Raw genomic sequence first — 18,828 nt, forward strand, 5'->3', positions numbered from 1 at the left:
TCTACATGTGATAGCTAACATCTTGTTAAAGTTGTGTGTTTGTGTTTGCTGATTGATGGAATCAGTTGATCTAGAGGAGGAGACCAGCAGCACACTACCTTACAGTGAAGAGGACTAGATGCTCACTATCAGATGAAAAGTGGCACAGGTCTGAATGCTTGACCCCTACACTGAGGGAATCTGGTGGTACTGTTATGAGGTGGGCTGCATTTTACTTGCAGGGTTTGGGTCCACTTGTGTTCTTAGAGGGAAGAGTCACTAAATCAATACAAAGTCGTTGTGAGTAATCACCTTTCTCCTATGATGAAACATTTCTATCCTGATGGGAGTGGTCTCTTCCAGGATGACAATGCCCCCCATCCATAGGGCATGAGGGGTCACTGAATTGTTTGATGAGTATAAAAATGATGTGAATCATATAATGATAATAATAATAAAATGTATCTATATATAGCACTTTTCACAGACAAATGTCACAAAGTGCTTTACAAGAAAAAACAACAGTCCATACAAAACAGATACAAATTATACTGTATACATGTTCACATGTTCATATATAAAAACAGAAACAATAATAATGAATTATTTAAAAATTAAAGTTAAAATGAAGATGAGATGCTAAGAGCCTGATGTCAAAGGTTACCCAAACACCTGGCTGTCTAAACAGATGTTGTTTTGAGTTGTCTGTATCAAATTAATTAACAGACAGTAGGAAGAGCATTCCAAAGTTTGCATGTCGGCACTCTCCGACATACAAAAAGCACAGGTGTAAATTATAAAATCTAATTGAATGATGGCTGAATTTCCATTTAGCTGCTTCAGTTTCAAAGTCCTGTATGGACCTTTTTATTCCACAGCATACATTTTAACTTGTCCTGACAGGAAAAGCACAGGTGGAAGGTGTATCTGAATAGGAGAAACACATTAACACGTGGCATTAAAACGCAATCTGTATCTGAATAGGAGAAACACATTAACACATGTGTAAATGCACTCAGAATGCATTGTAATCAGATCTCAGGCAGACAAAAAAAAACCCATAGTACCCAGTAAGTTGAAAGGTCACCTAGCTCCACCTCTGTGTCTAAAAGCTACAAGTAGCAGCAGAAGCTCCAGGTCTTCCTCTTAAAAGTCATTTAGAAATTAAAGACATCCATTCATGGCTACCGTGTCCTTCGCATGGGATGGATGCAACATGTTTGTTGACAAGTACACCAGCTCTGCCTACCTACAGAAACACGTGGATGTCACATGTTACTATCAGGTGTAAATGGAGCCCAAGTGTCCCAGTAAGCCATTCCAGTGGACCAGGATTTACAACTGCAAGGCCCTGGAGCTGCCTTATCTAAATGGAATGCAGCTGTCATTCATGTTATCGATTACCCCAGTGTGTGTTTTCTTACTGCCACATGTCTGCTGTGAAAAAGCTCTATTTGTTTTCACCTTGACGACCCACATTTTAAGCACTGATTGGGGTTTGCATTCATCACAGCCTAACACTACAGCTACAGCATGGTGCTCTGATAACATTGCACAAATTCACCAACAGATGGCAAACAATGCACATGAAGGTGATGTGAACATTTGAGGGAAGACAGTTTAACTGTTTATAGGCAACTGACAAACATGAACATTACATTAACAGGTTTTTTGGAAAAGAGGAAATGGTGTTAGAGTGTAAACACACATAATTTAGTCTACATGTGCTCATATTTTCCAGAAGCCATGATTGTGACCTCCTGTTGGTTAAAAGCAGAAACAGAATATAGCTTTAAGTGTGTGACTGAAGACATGGCTTATCATCAGTAATGCAAACTCTCTTAATGAAGGGGAAAAACAGACATAAACCAACACGTTTAAAACTATATTACAAACAGCATGGTGGTATCACAGTTCAATAATGTCTTTACCATGGTTACTGCCTAACCTGAGAGGAGCTTCCGGGTGATTTAATTTGGTTTGTTGATTACCTGACTGAGTGCAGGTGTGTTGCAGTCAAGACACTGAATGGCTGCAGTATATGTCCTTTAGTATCTACTATCTAGTATCTACTATCTATCCCCTCCTCTAGCCTGAGCTGGTGGCTTGGCCTTACTGATTTATTTGTGTGTGAGGGAGTATAAATGGGATTTTTCAAAAATAATGTTTAATGTACAGATCAAGTTATTTGTGATGTTTTTTTCTAAACCAATGTCTTTAAAACTACTTATTGCATTAGGCATATCAGGACAGTTTCTTCCTTACAACCTCATCACGAATCATCTCACATCCCTTAGTTTTATCTTGTGGCCACTGGGCTTAGCTCCACTTGGCTAAACTAACAAACTGCAAACAATAATAACTCCTCCACCTCCATCAGCTACATCAGTATGATGGTTGGAAGACTATAGTGATATATACTTAAACACTGATGCGTCAGTATTAATAATCTAATGATGTCATACAGTATAGAAATATCAGTCACATTTTACTTGTAAGTATTTTTACTTTGTTATATTAGTGCTTTTACTTAAAGGATGTGAGTACTTCTTCCACCACAGTGTTTGAATAAAACATGGAGCATTTTCTTTGGATTTTTAAGAGACAAACATACTATTATTACTGTCCCCCTCCAGCTTATACATAATGCTGATACATAATGCATGTCTAAATGAAATATCACGTACAATGCAGTCAACTGATGATGTGCACATTAGAGATTGTGCCTGTGTTGACTGGTGATGATATGAAATAGTCATTATTAGGAATGAGAGGCCTCCACTGTGCCCACAGGCCTTTGCATGATTACACTACCCATAAACAGTGCTAACAGTGATAAGTATAGAAAACACTAAGGAGTATTATATGTCTCCAACATGCTGTATGCTGAACAAACATTCCTGATTACATATTCTCTCCACTTCTAAGGTTTTTATGAAAAGGAGGAAATGCCTGAACACTCTGTCCTTGCTTCTTGGTGTTCAATGGCAGGACAGGCTAGATGTTTTACTCCAGTGTTGTATTCCTGAAGCCATACCATACCTTATGACTCATGTTTGAATGCTTTAGCTGACATCTCAGAACCGTGAAATGGAAATCTCACAATGTTACACTGCTGCAATATCAAATCAAATAATAAAAAGTGTGTATTGTAATTATTGTGGTAAAATGCTGATGCAGTGTGGATTGGTAGGTGGTGATCATAGTGGAGACCAGTAGACAGAACACTGCTATGGTTCAGAAGTGATATGTCTCTGCAATAGATTAGATGTTATTGCTTCAACATTTGGCTGAAACCAGTGTGTTACATTATGACATTGTTTCTTTTATTTAACCCTTCTCTTTGGTTACATTGGTAAATGGAGAAAGTTTTGCATGGCATCAACATGTTTGATGTTTGATTGATGTCCATTATGTAGAGCTGAAAAAGAATCACATTTGGACTGTGTGAAAGGACATTGTTTCTATTGACAAAGAGGATCACATAAAAAAGGAGAAAGGCCAAAGAAAGAGAACGGTAGTCAAACACACAACAAAACACTTTATACATTATTCATTTTATATAATAATATAATTGAACTTGCTTTAAAAAGAATTGTGTGAGATAAATGTTAGAAAATAATTAGATGGGTCAACAAACTAACCATAACCAGTAAGTGCCTGATTAAATAGCTTATATTCAAATTGGTGCTAAAAGGCAAGGCTTCCAACTGCCAGAAAAAGGCCACTATATATACAAATGTACAGCAGTTTGGCTCTCTAAAATAATGAATCCTAAATGAATCCCAGATTAAGATGACCATCACCTCGGGTGTTATATGTGTGGCTTACTGAATTTGTCTGAATAATGTATTAAATATTACACATTTCAAATCAGGCTGATGCATTCTAGATAAAAGAAATAACATTTAAATCATATGAGTTGTTTCACATAAGAGTGTTTGTTTTAGCACAGTGGCAGTCCAAATAACAATATAGTGTGTGAGGTAAGTATAGTAACTGTAATGAAAAGTTAAACACTTGTGATGAGCTACAAAGATACTTTATTTAAATTATTATTTATTTATTTTAAATTGTTTTTTTATCAAACAGAACGATATGTAGTAGATGAGACCTGAAACATTATACATATAAATATTTAAAAGACTATAGACCTGCAACAACTATTGCTTTTGTCAGAAAATGTTTTGACATTAGATTTAATGGTAATCAAACGTGCAGTTTTTACTATGAGTAAAGGAACTAGCTGTAAATACAACAGACATGCTTTTTATTTTAGTTGATATAGTGCACAATTGCTTATTTTAGACATCATGCAGACACAAAGCAACATTAGCAATTATTTAGAGTCATTTTCATGTGACCCAGTGTTTATTAGGGCACTGCAGCCAAAAACTGTTATCAGAGTGGTGAAAGTTCACCAAAAAAGTAAAGTTGCCTACTGTAGAAAGGTAAGATAAGATATCTTTATTGATCCTCTAGGGAGAAATTCAAAAGTGATAACAGAAGCCATGTACGAGTGAAAGTGATTAAAAATAAAATAAACAATCTCTGTAAATAATCTGCAATATATAAATGTGCAATATGCATACATTCTTTAATATATGTGTGCAATGTTCCTAAGATCTACATAGTAAAATGGTCCGTGGGTTCATCACTTCATCACTGATCCATTATAAACATAAAACTATGGATTATGACCATTTTGCTTAATTTAAACTATTTAGAAACTCTATCCATCCACCCTTTGCAGGGTCACAAGGGGACAGAGTCCCAGCTGATCCTGGGTGAAAGGTGAGGTACACCCTGGACAGGTTACCAGTCTGTAACAGGAATGACACATATTCACAACCCCATTCACAATCAAATTTACACCTGCAGGCAGTTTGGACTCACCTGCATGTCTGTAGGAAACCAGGATATGAGAGATCTATATCAGAGCTGGTAAAACAACAAAATGCAGGGTGGAGGGAATACATGAGGTGAAGAAAAAGAGGAAGGAAAGCTAAAAGTAGCTGTGACAAAAATGAATCACCAACACCTAAACAAGGAGATAAATAGGTGCATTGGACAGAGGTGAAACCACACCTAAAGAGAGCAGAGCCCAGCAACAGGATATAACACATGAATGTAGAACCGGACACTTTGCAGCCATATGTTCTTCTAAAAGCTCTGAGTCGCTGCAATCAGCTTCAGCTCTTTCACCTGCAAGGGAGAGAGGAATTAACCACACCCACACATGACCTCACAGGAGCATCACAGTAAACAGTAAACTGTTGGTGTCCTGTGCTGACAGTGATGTGTTTGACATCATCCAGCAATGATTGGTTTCCCCTCATTTTGCCAGAGAATTTACATCATGTTCAACATCCCATCTCATGCTGACAGGAGCTTGGCCCTCAGGTATCTTCATTGGACTGCAGTACATGGCTAAAAGCTGCTGTAATTTTCCACTGTGGGACTGTTAATATGTCACTTAAGTTTTGATTTTAGGACTTGCAATTTTTATTTAACAATATAAATATCAGTCATACACCAGATGCCACTGGATTCATTCACACTTCCAGTTCCCATTCCTACCAACACAGAAATGAATGGAGTCAGCCTGTGTACAGAGTGGCTTGTGTATGAAGTTATTGTCAAGGAGATAATACAACTTTGAAATAAAAAAGTAAATGAAATACAATGATATACAAAAGCATAAATCTTTTAGTAATAAGAACAGTGTGCTTCCACCTCATCCTTACTTTTATAAAAGAAATATACATACATACCCCACTTGAGGAGATATGTTCTGTCCTCCATTCTTCATGACATGCTTTTATATGCAGCTACCTTTCTTCACTAAGTCATCCAGTCCTGAAAAGGAGGCTCTCCAGGAGTCTTCCAGTTCCTGAGAATGATTTGCAGTCCAATCATGATAGCTGTCTGGGTCCAACACTTTAGTGATTGTGGAAAAAAAAACTGTATGCTGTCCTGCTTTATATAAATAAAGCTTTGGACAGAATACAAACTGTATTTCCATCCAGAATTGATGGATGTGAGGCATGTCTGATGTCACATGTACCAGTTTACCTTCATCACCACTACATTTCCAGCAGGCTGCAAAATCTTAACCCTTACTGTTTAATCCCAGGAACATTGCACACTTGTATAGTATCAGGAATGTATGTATGTATATTGTAGATTTGTTTTAATACTTGCTGATTATTCTACACTGAGATTGTTTATGTAACATATTTTGTTGTCTTGATCATTAGTATAATCTATGATTGCATGCATAACACTATTAGAAAAACAATATATATATATATATATATATATATATATATATATATATATATATATCAAAATATCAGCATATCAAATATCAGCAAAAACTCCAGTATCATCTGTCCCTACCTCACAGCATAGCTACTCCAAGATGCATTCTAGTTCCACTGCAGGAACTGGGATTCCTGCAAGGTTTAGGATGAGCGTAGCAGAGTAGAAGAAATGATCATCATAGGAGAATCATAGAAATATTAACTGAGCCAACTGTATGAGTTGTGCCCGTGGTCTAGTGATCTAAACAGACCACGATCTCTTCTGATCCTGTGCTGGGATATTTGGATCCAAAGCAGCCAACAGTCATCAGTACAGATATCAGCAGCAGGCATGTGCATTAATAAACCTCAAAGGGGGATTGAGCACCTGCCATTTGGCCTCCTTTACAGAAAAGTGCCTTTTACTGGGTGGTTTTTTGAAAATAAGTAAATAAACCTCATATGCACACACCCTTCCTTGCTGAACATAAATATCAACTGAGTACTTGGGAGTACTGAGCCTTTTATTCCTTCTATGGTGCAAGAACACATGCAGGGGGAATTGCATACCTGTGCTTAAGCACTTGATAGTCAGTGAGAGTCATGTGATGAGTTACTTTGAGGCAGACATCAGGTATGTGCCCAAAAACAAAGTGTAAACATACTGTTCATTTTAGTTTTAGATTGTGCTTTAGAAATTGCTTGACACCAGCAAGGTCTATCTATGCTTGAACTAGTTAGCAGTTGGAAATGTTTAGCTGAGAGAGGCAGCCATGCAGCCAGTATTAAGCTGAACTTCTTCATGACAGGATGTCAATCAGAGGGCTACAGCAGGTAAGAGTTGATATGTTTTCCCATCTTAGCATACACTCTCTCTATTTTGGACACTTTGATGATTCTATTAATGCACACATCCTAGACTGTGTGGGAAGAAATAAATGAGTCCAACATGTTCTGGGGTTATTTTACTTAACACAGAACTGACAAGTATTACACCTCTACTGAACTTCTGCATTTTCTTCACCCACGCGTTCCCACTCACTCTATTCCTATTGCTCTACCTTTTAGCCAACACCCAACTTCCTGCTGCCTGACCAGAACAGACCACTTAGATGAATATCAGTTAAACATTAAACACTAAAGATGTGCAAACAACAGGATAAATAATAGAGAGAAGAAAAAGAGAAATTATTCTACACTAGGTAGGAAATAATCCAACTTAGAACTACTTCTACTTATATGTACTTATATTGAATTGACATCAAATATTATAAATTATAGGAACAAATGATCAACATTTGCAATTCCATATTAATTATGAAAGGTTATGAAACAAGATGATGATAAACAGCGCTTCACTTCTGTTAAATAAAAGCACATAATATAAAAGATGCACTGTTTGAATGAGCTTACATGCAAATACTTCAGAATATATCATAAACTGTAATTAAAGCGTCTCCTTACCTCTGTTCCATAAACAGCCCTTTACATAACAGCAGGCTAAAAAGCAGTGTTTTTACCCAGCAACAGTGATGTCACATGGTCATGGAGAACACCTGAACACCAACTGCAGGAAGGTGAGAAGATACACCACTAGATATCAGCAAAGACACAATTTTGAGGGGGTGTTAAAGGGGGAAAATAATGCTTTTTTGGTTATTTTCTTACTGTCGTGATATCAGATGTCTATGTTAAACATTGTCTAAGTTCTAATATATAGACGTTACTGTATGTAAAATTGCTCACTGCAAGACAAAAGGCTCCTCATGATGACATCAGATTGTTCACACATTTCCACAAATGGACATCCGTTCCATAGCCTTTGTTGCTAACGTTGTTGCTAAGGTTGTTCCAGGGGTTGCTGGTGTTGGCCACTCACATATTTTGGATCAGATTCAGGATCAGATGTTAAATTTCCCTTTTGTGTAAAGAATGAAAAAAAGAAGTGGAATGCTACTGTATGTTTATGTCATGGTTGTATTAGCGCTTATAATACATCCATGGTTTACATAGATAAGTCTGCAGAGGGGAAGCTTCCAGAAGCTGGCCAATCAGAACAGAGTAGGCTTACTGGGCCTTAAAGAGACCCTAACCCTAACCCTCCCCTGTAGCTGAATGGTTATTGCACATACCACAAATCCACAACATCTATGGTTTGAATTTGGTAGCAGACTTTTCTCCCATCTCTCTCCCTCCCCCAGTTTCCTATCAGCATCTTCAACAATAGCTGTCTAATAAAGGCAGAAAGTGCCAAAAAGATGTACAAAAAAGATAAATAAGGACTTGTTTAGCTGTAATATGTACTTGCAGTCTTTCCAAGTGTGTCAGACCAAGCAAGGCAAGTTTATATCACATTTCAACAACAAGGCAATTCAAAGTGCTTTACATAAAACATAAAACACATCAAGACAGAATGTAAAGGCAACACAAGGCAAAATAAAAAATATATTTAAATAGAATTAAAAAGTTAAATTGAAAATAAAAAGAGAGAGAGAACAGGAGAATAGACCTTTAAATTTGATTAAATAAAAGGCATGGGAAAATAAGTCTTGATTAAAAGATCAGATGTCACTGAATACACTATTATTGTTTTTTCAAAAATGTCTATGCAAAAATAGTTTTAATGAAGCAGTATGGCGAGGAAACTTCAGTTGCCTTTGTTCAGTCCAAGACAACATGTGAGCTGCTAACCCATCCTCTAGAAACAAACACTGTGAACCAACTTAATAAATGAGTCATACTTCTCTGTTTCACATGATCTGATACAGCCACTCAGTGTTTCATGTACATCTTTTAAAGTGTGCACACAAGATACATGGTGTTATCTAGTGAAGATGATGATGGTGGAAGCTTGCAATACATTTGAGCTTTTAGTCAATCTAGTGTTCAGTAATGGTATAATTGTGCCACAGATATTTTGATCCAACTCTGCAGTTATTCTCCAGGCTGTTGTGGTGTTGTTTTATATTGCATGTTGTACTTATTACTTCATCAACTGTGTTCATTCCCATTTTGTATCGTAAGATCCAATCTAATTTCTTATGTTGTCTATGCCCACTGTCACAATGGAGGGAAGTGCAAGTGGAGATTGAATGCAGTGCTGAAAGAAACGATCTTTATTCTTAGGCAAAACAAAACAGTATGACCACAACAAAACAGAATAAAGAAAATATGGAACAGAACTGGAACAAACTTCACAAAACTATACAAACTGGGGGGGGGGGGGGGGGGGGGGGGCACTGATCAGATGTGATGGAAACTTGTCAAAGGATCCAACAAAGACTGAACAGAAAACCAAGACTTATATACTAACAGGACTGATGAGGGAATAGGGAACAGGTGACTAGACACAAGTGCATGCTGGGAGGACACTGGAGACAGGGTTAGACTGACAAGACTGACACATGACAGGTGTGAAGGCTGGGGGAAAATACTGAGGGCAAGGCAGGGCAGATGAACCTGATGCAGGGAGGTGTGGAGGGAAAACATGGGCTGGGGAGGAGTGCAAGAAGAATAAAGATAAACTAAAAAAAACCCAGAAAACACACCACAAGCCAACTAAGAATTCCAGAAAGTCTTTCGAAGAAATGAGCAAAACCAAATGACTCAAAGGACTAAGCAACAAAAGTGTAAAACAACAAAACACAAAGAATCCAATAACCATGAGTTCATGACTCCCACATTGTTACAAACATACATATGAACAAATTCAGTAAAAGAATTCTCATAGCTTGACTTTTCCTGTCTTACCAGCTGCGTCCTTTACTGTTACTGAGTTCACCACAATGTGTGACTCAAAAGGTCAATCAGGGTAAACTTTGCAGAGGCGTCAAACTGGAGCTACCACATCAATGTGAAAGACACAAAAGGCTGATAAGAAGGTATTCTCTCCAAAACAATCCTTGTGTAGGTTTAATGTTCATAACTTTGAAAGCAACAACTAAGTTTGACAGCAAACAGGTATCATATATATTGCTATAGGCAAGGCACGACAAGGCAGCTTTATGTACTGTATATGTGCTTTACATAAAAAACACAATATCATAGGATGATTAAACAGTAAAAATTAGAAACATGAAAACATACAATTAAAAAAAGAAAACCCAAATATAATGAAAGCTGCAAGCAGCGATGAACGGGCCCTCGCTCCCCTGCCCTGCCCCGCCCCAAAAGAGTGAAATTCACCACAATGCATCTACAAGGTCATAAAATGACACAGTGAATATGAAGTTGGTCGGATTATAATTGCACAAGCAGTTAGGGTTAGGTTAAAGTTAAAGTATGTGGCGTGGAAATGGCAACAAACAGTGCCACGATTCAAAATTTAAATCAAAATGGCCGACTTCCTGTTAGAGTTGGAGTATCGGTCCAAGAGACTTTTTTGTGAGTCCTTACATGTTACATATGTGTACCAAATTTCGTTGTCTACATCAATCTGGAGGGAGGGGCTCAATTTTCTTAGTTTTGTACACTGTTGTAACACTGTTTAGTGCTCGGGCCCTGATGACATGAAAACAAAGTATTGAAAAATAGAAAGAGACTAAAATAGAGCCTAAAATATGAGAGTGCAGCATAAAATAATAATTTGCTTTAAAATGATCAAGTGCAAATGAAAGATTTAAATTTAAAGTGTTTCAAAAGAGCTCAATCATAAGCACATGAAAAGAGAAACATTTTTAACTCTGACTCATAATTAGTCTCTACACCAACTCACATTCATAAATCCCCCATCAGTCATTACTACACGTTTGATTTATCTTATGGACATTCACAATCATTATTTGATGGTCCAGAAGAACATTTGAATGCTGATATTTGATTTTTTTTTAAATAAACACAGGTCAAATTTGCATACATGCATACATGAAAAATGTGCATCAGCCGCACAAAAATATAAAATATGACGTATTTTATTTCTATTTTTATATACTGTGAATCACATTAGGAAAACTCCAGCTAAAATAAATGTGTATATGGTGTTTTTACAGTTCTCAAATGTAAACATGGGTCAAATTTGACCCTGATCAGTATGTAAGGATTAACCTGGGTTTAAAAATACTCACATTTGGGGCTGATTTCAGTTCTGCTGGTAGTTTGTTCCAGTTGTGTAAAAGCTGCTTCATCATGTTTAGTTTGAACTCTGGGCTCAACTATCTGACCTGAGTAGATCTCAGAGCTCTACTGGGTTTATATTCTACTAACATGTCATTCATGTATTCTGGACCTAAATCATTCAGTGATTTGTAGACCAGTAGCAGAACTTTAAAGTCTATTCTATAGCTGACTGGGAGCCAGTGTAAAGACTTGAGAACTGGAGTAATGCACTCTGATCTCTGACCTCAAATCAAAGGCTATTTCAATTCATGAATACAAATGATAATGGATCATCTGTTTAGAATGTTACTGTTAACGTAGCAAACAAGCAGACTTTACCTGTGAGAACTGTACAGCTGCTGACCATAAGACCTCGAACACAGTGAGAGCAGCACAGGTGTGTCTCTTCCCTTCATAGATAACATCTACACATCTGTACAGACTGGTGTGTCAGAAAGGCATCCAACATAATGTCTGACCCCTCCCACCCCTACCATCCCTCCCACCACCATTTAGCACTCTTGTCATAGAGAAGGAGGCTCCAGAGCATCCAGGCAAGATCCAGACGAATCTCCAACAGTTTTAAAAAAAATTAAATTCTGATTCTAAAAATGTTTTTAAGAAACCATGACATGCAAAATGAAAAGATCTAGATTGATGTGTACAAGGATTCAAAGCCTCAGTATAGACAGAGAGGTAGTAAAGGATTGACTTGAACAGGTGGATACTGTCAGTTGTTTTACAGTAGAATCATGGTTTAATCTAGTATGAAAATAATAATGAAATGAAATGAAAAAAGAGCTTAGACTCCTTCAGTGGATAGCCTTTAACAGACATGCTATCCCTGGAATTCTTGATCAGAGGTTCAAATAATGGATTCCAGCAGTGTTATGCACAGTGGTATTAAACAAATCAACACATTAATAATCAGGACTTCTTCAAAAACAAACATAACACTATATGTAACGAAAATGATTAGTTTCATATTTAGGGACAAACACAAAAGTCTACATTGTCCATATGTTCTTGAAGAGAATATTGTTGTGAGAATGTAATTAGAGTCTTTATTACATCTAAAATTGAGGGCAAATACAGCACAACCATGTTAGAGACAATGTATGAAATGTTACCTGACAGAGTAAGAGCCCAAGAGGAGCGATGTTGACAGAAATGGGAGAAATGGACAATGTTTACATGTCAGCAACAAGATAAGAGAATGAATTATTGATCATGTCACAGGAATAAATAGGTTTTGTGGAGACAGGGCAATCCAGATTCCCCTTCTTTTTGTTTTTTTCTTATGTGCATGTGATCTCTCTTTAATGGAAACACAATAAAAATAAAGTATAAAAAAGAAACCATGACATGATGTATTTGAAAGGATCATTTTTGTTTAAGTCTTTTATTAAAGATGTAAGATAGAATTTTGAATAAAAGGATACATGAGACACATGAGACATGTTTAGTGCTCAATAAAGAAGGCCACTGGTACATTTATGCCCTCTAGTGGATTGATGAAGACACTGTTATTGAGTCTGTGTGGTGTGATTCTCATTATCAAATGCTCATAATTTGAGATAAAATGCTTACATTTCCAGAGGCAAAACGAAACACTGTGAGATTATATCTGCTTTCTGTGAGTTTACATGAAAGATCTACCAGAACAGTGACAGAATCATGCTAAACTTTATTCTAACGTAATATATCTTCCTAACTCTTTACTGCACTTTGGAATCTTATTTTTATTTTTCCTAATTATTTTCCTTAACCTCAAATAACCTCAAATCATTAATTAACCAGAGAAAAGAAAATGATGTCTCTCATGTGTTTTTATGTTTAAATCCTTCTTATTTGAAACTCTGAAACTGACTTCTGGTCATGAACCATCACTCACAAACGTATCACCCATCCAGGTTCATCCAAATGCTTCACTTACAAATCAAAGGTAATCTTAACATCATACAAATATAATGTATCATATAGTTAAAACAATTCAATTTTGAGAAGTAATTTCCTTTTACAGGTATAAACTAATCTGCCTTCTTTGCTTGCATTAAAGCAGCTGTGAAGTCAGGTCAAACCATTCCCTAAAATCAACTAAGGTGACATTCTGAAGTGTTGCCATCTTTGACTTGGAGTCATTTTCCTTTAGGTTTGACTTGCAGACTGTGACTCTAACCTACAGCTATCTGCACCCTGCTTTATTACAGTCTCACCAGTCTACAGAACAACACAGCTTACAGCATTAGCTCCATTTATAGATGAAGTGAAGTAAGCTGTGAAACATGCTGTATCTCACATCATTAAAACTGCTGGCTCAGCCAAACAAACCAAATAGTTAACTTACTTCTGTGACTCTTGGTTTGTATTTACTGTAGCCAGAAAGAACAAACAGAAGTTGGAAACAAACAAACAACAATGGAACAAATAAAAGTGGGCGGGCCACATCAGGTTCTGTGTATGACATTACTGCTCTGTTGGTATTGCAGTAGCCCATTCAGACCAACACAGTGGCAGACCTTAACCTGTTTGGAACTGTATGAGACTAAGTTTAGGGAAGTATCTGCTATCAGAGGTGAGGAAGTTGATGTACAATAGTAACTCATTTACCAAACCAACAGCTAACACTCGTCCTTGTAGCCTCTTCTCCTCTTAGAAAACCAAAACTAACAGCTGTCTGAACACATCTGATAAGACATAAATATCACACTTATGAGACTTGATTGTCACTAATGTTAACTTCACCACCAGCACAAGAGCAGCACTCAACCACTTCCCTAAGCTTCCTTAATCAAACTAAGATGCCCAGTAAAGCAAAGAGGAAGTAGTGGTAACAGTAGCACAGAGCTGCAAGTCAGAGGGAAGTAACACTACAGCCAACACAAGTTTTTTTATACATTAAAATCGCAGTAGAAATCACATGACCATCCTTAACCAGGCCTTGTTAGGCTGTGAGAGGAGTATATGTCATGTAAGTGAAGCAGTGACTCAAGCTGAGCTGGCTGAACTATCTTACAGGCATCACTTCATTTTTAATAAGTAATAACTACAGCGAGGCTACAGAGGCCTGAAAGGTCAGGGTGGCATTTTCCATCTGAACTACTTATGTGTTACTTTGCTATAAGTATTGTGAGATAACTAATGCAAAACTACAACTGACTTGTTATCACTAATTTAAAACATACAAAAGAAAGTCAGTGAAGAAATATCAGTAGTTGAATAACAAAGTAAAGGTGCAGTACAGAAGCTTCAGTCTGACAATGCTGTTTAAATTGGAAACTGTTACATTTGATAATTAGTGGATGACTTTTAATGTAAGGACTAGGATTAGGGTTAGGGTTAGGGTTAGGACACAGCCTCCTCCTGTGTGCTGATGTTACCTTTGACACACAAGCAAGTCACTGTGTCAGATGATGTCACCCTGTCTGGTCTGCACAGTAACTTCCTACATCAACATGGCTCTGATGATGAGTGTGTGTAGTGTCTTTACATATCAAACAAGTTACACACACAACCAATTTTGAATCACAAGAAACACATCCAGGGTCTTTTATTTTAAAAGTATCATCGTTTTTTAATTCCATTTTGAAAAGATGGTTGCTATTGTGATGATTTGTATATATGTGTATATATCTAAAACATTACAACAGCAACCATGTATATACAGCAATACTCTTTAAGTAGTTCATTGAAGCAACCAGATGTGCATACAGTAACATAATGCAAACAAACCATCCATGTTCTCCATGTTCAAAAGCTTAAATAAATGTTTGAAAAATAATCTAAATATTAAAAAAAAGAAGCAACACTGTTGACAAGTAAATGTACAGTTTCTGCTAGAAGTACAGGAAGTGTATCCTGCATGTCTTCCCTCCAGTGAACATAAAAACAAACAAAAAAACGCCTACAATCAAAAGTGTAAATAAGATATGGCAGATGTGCCACATGTTAAGTGCATGGTTTCTTGATATTGAACAGACATGAAGGTTTATGCACAACGCTGAACAAAAGCACACAACCCAAAATAACAAGATTGACATATGTAGAGCAGCTCAGCTTGAAGGAAGAATGAAAACTTGTGTTTTTGTTATTTATCATTTGTAAACATTTCATTTGTAAATTTTGGGGGAAATAATAAAGCAAATGTACTTTAAAGTAAATATTTCAATAAGTGCTTGTTACATATTTTGAAGTGCAAACTCCATTTCCATCCACACCATCATGTCTGCACAAAGTGCTCCTATAGAGACATAGAATTAAAACATTAACTGTGTCTAAATTGAAGAAAGTCTTTCAAGTCTTCATTTCTAAAAACAAACACATCATATCAGGACAACGAGGCCTGTCCCATTTCTTCTCTGAACATGGCTGAGAAATGCAGCTTTGTATCTCTACATCTGGATGATCTCTGCATCCTTCACAGCCTCAGCTAAATGTCACTGTGTGATGCAGGTCAGCTGTTTAGTGGAATGTTAAAGGTGATCCTCCTCAACTCATGCAGCAGAAAACATCATGTGACATCATACACTATTTACCAGCCATTTACCATTAGGTGGTCATCACTCATTGGTGAATGCATCACTTGAAGTGGATCAATGAAAAGCCACTGAAGGGTGAAAATAATAGAATCTAACTCAGCATCAAGTGCACTGTGTTGAAATAAAATATCTCAGGTCAGACTGTAAACCAGACTTTTCTACGTAGTCAACAGTTTGATGACAACTTCCTGCTGGTGAACTTGTATATTTCAGACTTTATGAGTTGTTGAGGAACATCTTAGTGTATCAGTAAAGTTACAGGTTCATCCTTCTAAAGAAGCAGCCTCTCAGTATGGATGCATATGAAGTTAAGTAGAGAACAGCGACCTACTATAAATGTTTTGATACTTTTGGTTAAATGTACATTTTTCATGGGGATGAAAATCATAATTGTGAATTCTACATTGTCACTCATGGTTTACTACTGTAAAGGAAATACACTAAACATGCTAAGCAAAACATATTGCGTAGAGACTCCCTCTTGTAAGTTTTTTTTATTTCGCTTTAAAATAGACACAAGTCTGATTGAATGATTCAAATGAGCAGTTTGATCATGTCTCAAAATACAGCAAGTACTTCAACGCTTCAGTTGTGTTGAATATTGCACATCCACAGGAAACAGAAGACTGTTGCAACATGCATAGGTCAGACATCCTTTACATTTCCACACACAGATCCCCACTGGCCCGTAAAATATCATGTTACACTGTTCACAATGACTTTGGAAGTACTATATCAGGTTTAGCATTATTATCAAGCCAGTATATGAAGATATATTTTTCTGACATGTTATATTGCTGGCCAATAACATTTCTTTTCAAAAACAAGAATCAAAATACTAAGGTGTCTCATCATCCACCATTCACATTTTAAAATGTTTTTTTTCTTGTTGCCACAGAAATGCTCATCTTCAAGATAAAATTACAAAATATAAAATATCTCTTCAGCCTTTAACTTTATCAGCAAGAGGCTCCAATAGCCTCAGCGTAATGACGTCTATATAGTTGATTCAGCCTTCTTTCACTAGAGTATAGATGTGAAGGAGGATTAAATAAAATGTTCTATTCTCAAAGGAAAAGTACAATTAGAAGCTTTCATTTCTGATATACCGTAAACCTACTCTGTTAAGGCAAGTGGTGACCGACAAGTTATGGAAAAATTTGCAAAAGAATGATGAAAGAAGTGTTGATTTACACATATCGATGCTGAAAGTATCTGTGATGCATATTTTACTATCAGACACGAATCTCAACCGATTCGTAACGAGGGACGAGAGAACAAAACGATCCTATCTGTACATAAAAATCTTCATCTTCATCTTCACACACTCCTTTTTAGAAATGGCGGCGTGTATCAAGTGCTTCTTATCAGTCTACTACAGGTACAGTATGTGGTCCATACAAGCAGGTCACAATTCAGTCTTCTCAGGTTCCACTGTGCCATCTCACATGAATAATCAATTGAATTTATATTTACTTTAAAAGTTATAATCATTACTGTTATCATAGTGTCAATTTACATTACCAAAAAGAATGAATAAGTGCACTTTTGAAATGTCCCATTGATTAAAACCACACCTGCTATTAATGGAACTGCTATATTTACTTGATAACACATTGGGTGAAACATGCTGTCTAAATGAAAGAGCAGGAATACTATAGAATATATATGTCACTCACAAATTGTCGTCATGGGAACGGCCAGTGGCGTCGCAGTTAAACTGAACAGGAAGGATATCACACTGGTAGATGCGTTAGTCATTCCAAGTGCTTTAAGTACATAGTAGACTTGTAGTTTTAGTTTCAACAAAGCGAGGTACTATATTGTATGCCCTTTTCAAACAAGGCAAGCACTGTAGAGTAAACTAGATACTGTGGATATATGGTATCGTGCTGGGTTAGTTAAGCAGGACTCCTTCACTTCTCCACCAAATGATAACTCAGACATCTCCTCGTTCATCCCTGCTTGCTCTCTCTCTCTTTTTAGTGGATTTAGGATAATTGTTGCTGTCCTGTCAGGTGATCTACTGGAAATTTAATAAAAGGTGGTTTTCATATCAGATCTGACATGTGGGTGAGTTAAAAGGCTTTAAGTCATGGTTTCTCCAGCTCAGTAAACTCTCAGAAGTACAGTTGTCTTATGAGAGAAGGTGGACCTTGTAGCTTTCTGTAAACACTAAAGACTACTGATAAAACATCTGAGGGTCAACCATTTAGGCTGAGGTCACCAGTATCTATAACTTTATCACCCATAATTAGTATTTTTAGATATTTACATTTTCATACCAAACAATCTAATCTAGTGTGTCATGTCAGGGTGGAAAAGTGAGAATAAATATATATATATATGCATGTCCAGATTTTTGGAGGAGCCTCCATCATATCAGCCTTTTTGTATCTGCTCTCTTACTTTTTTTTTTAATAATAGATTTTTAGCTCTGACTGGTTTTAATGCCTCAACTTATTTTGAAAGGTGGAGAGCAGCGTCAGGTCGCTGGTCACATTGTGTTGGGATAGAAATCTCATTAGATATGTGGAACACTGCCAAAAGAGAACAAGCCATCTGAATGTAAATCCTCTTCAGAGCTGAGAGACTCACCTTCTTTAGTCTTTCAAGTGTGTAATGACTCCATAATGTAGCTGCAGAATACTATTTGATGCTTAACTGCATTTGGTCCAATTTACGCTTTTCACTTTCACCTTCTGCCTTCTTTGTTTTTTTTCTATCCTTTATTTTAATTCCTGTACTTCACTGTCCTATCACTTTAAAAGACAAAAGAAAAACGTGTTACATTAAATCTACTTTGAGCATCCTCTCTGTTGCAAATCTACAAAACACTGTGAACATCCAAAGTATTATGTTCCCATCCATCCTAACACAATCACAACATATTACATCACTCAAATAAAATA

This window comes from Scomber japonicus, chromosome 13 (assembly GCF_027409825.1).
Source record: "Scomber japonicus isolate fScoJap1 chromosome 13, fScoJap1.pri, whole genome shotgun sequence".
In the NCBI taxonomy this organism is placed as follows: Eukaryota; Metazoa; Chordata; class Actinopteri; order Scombriformes; family Scombridae; genus Scomber; species Scomber japonicus.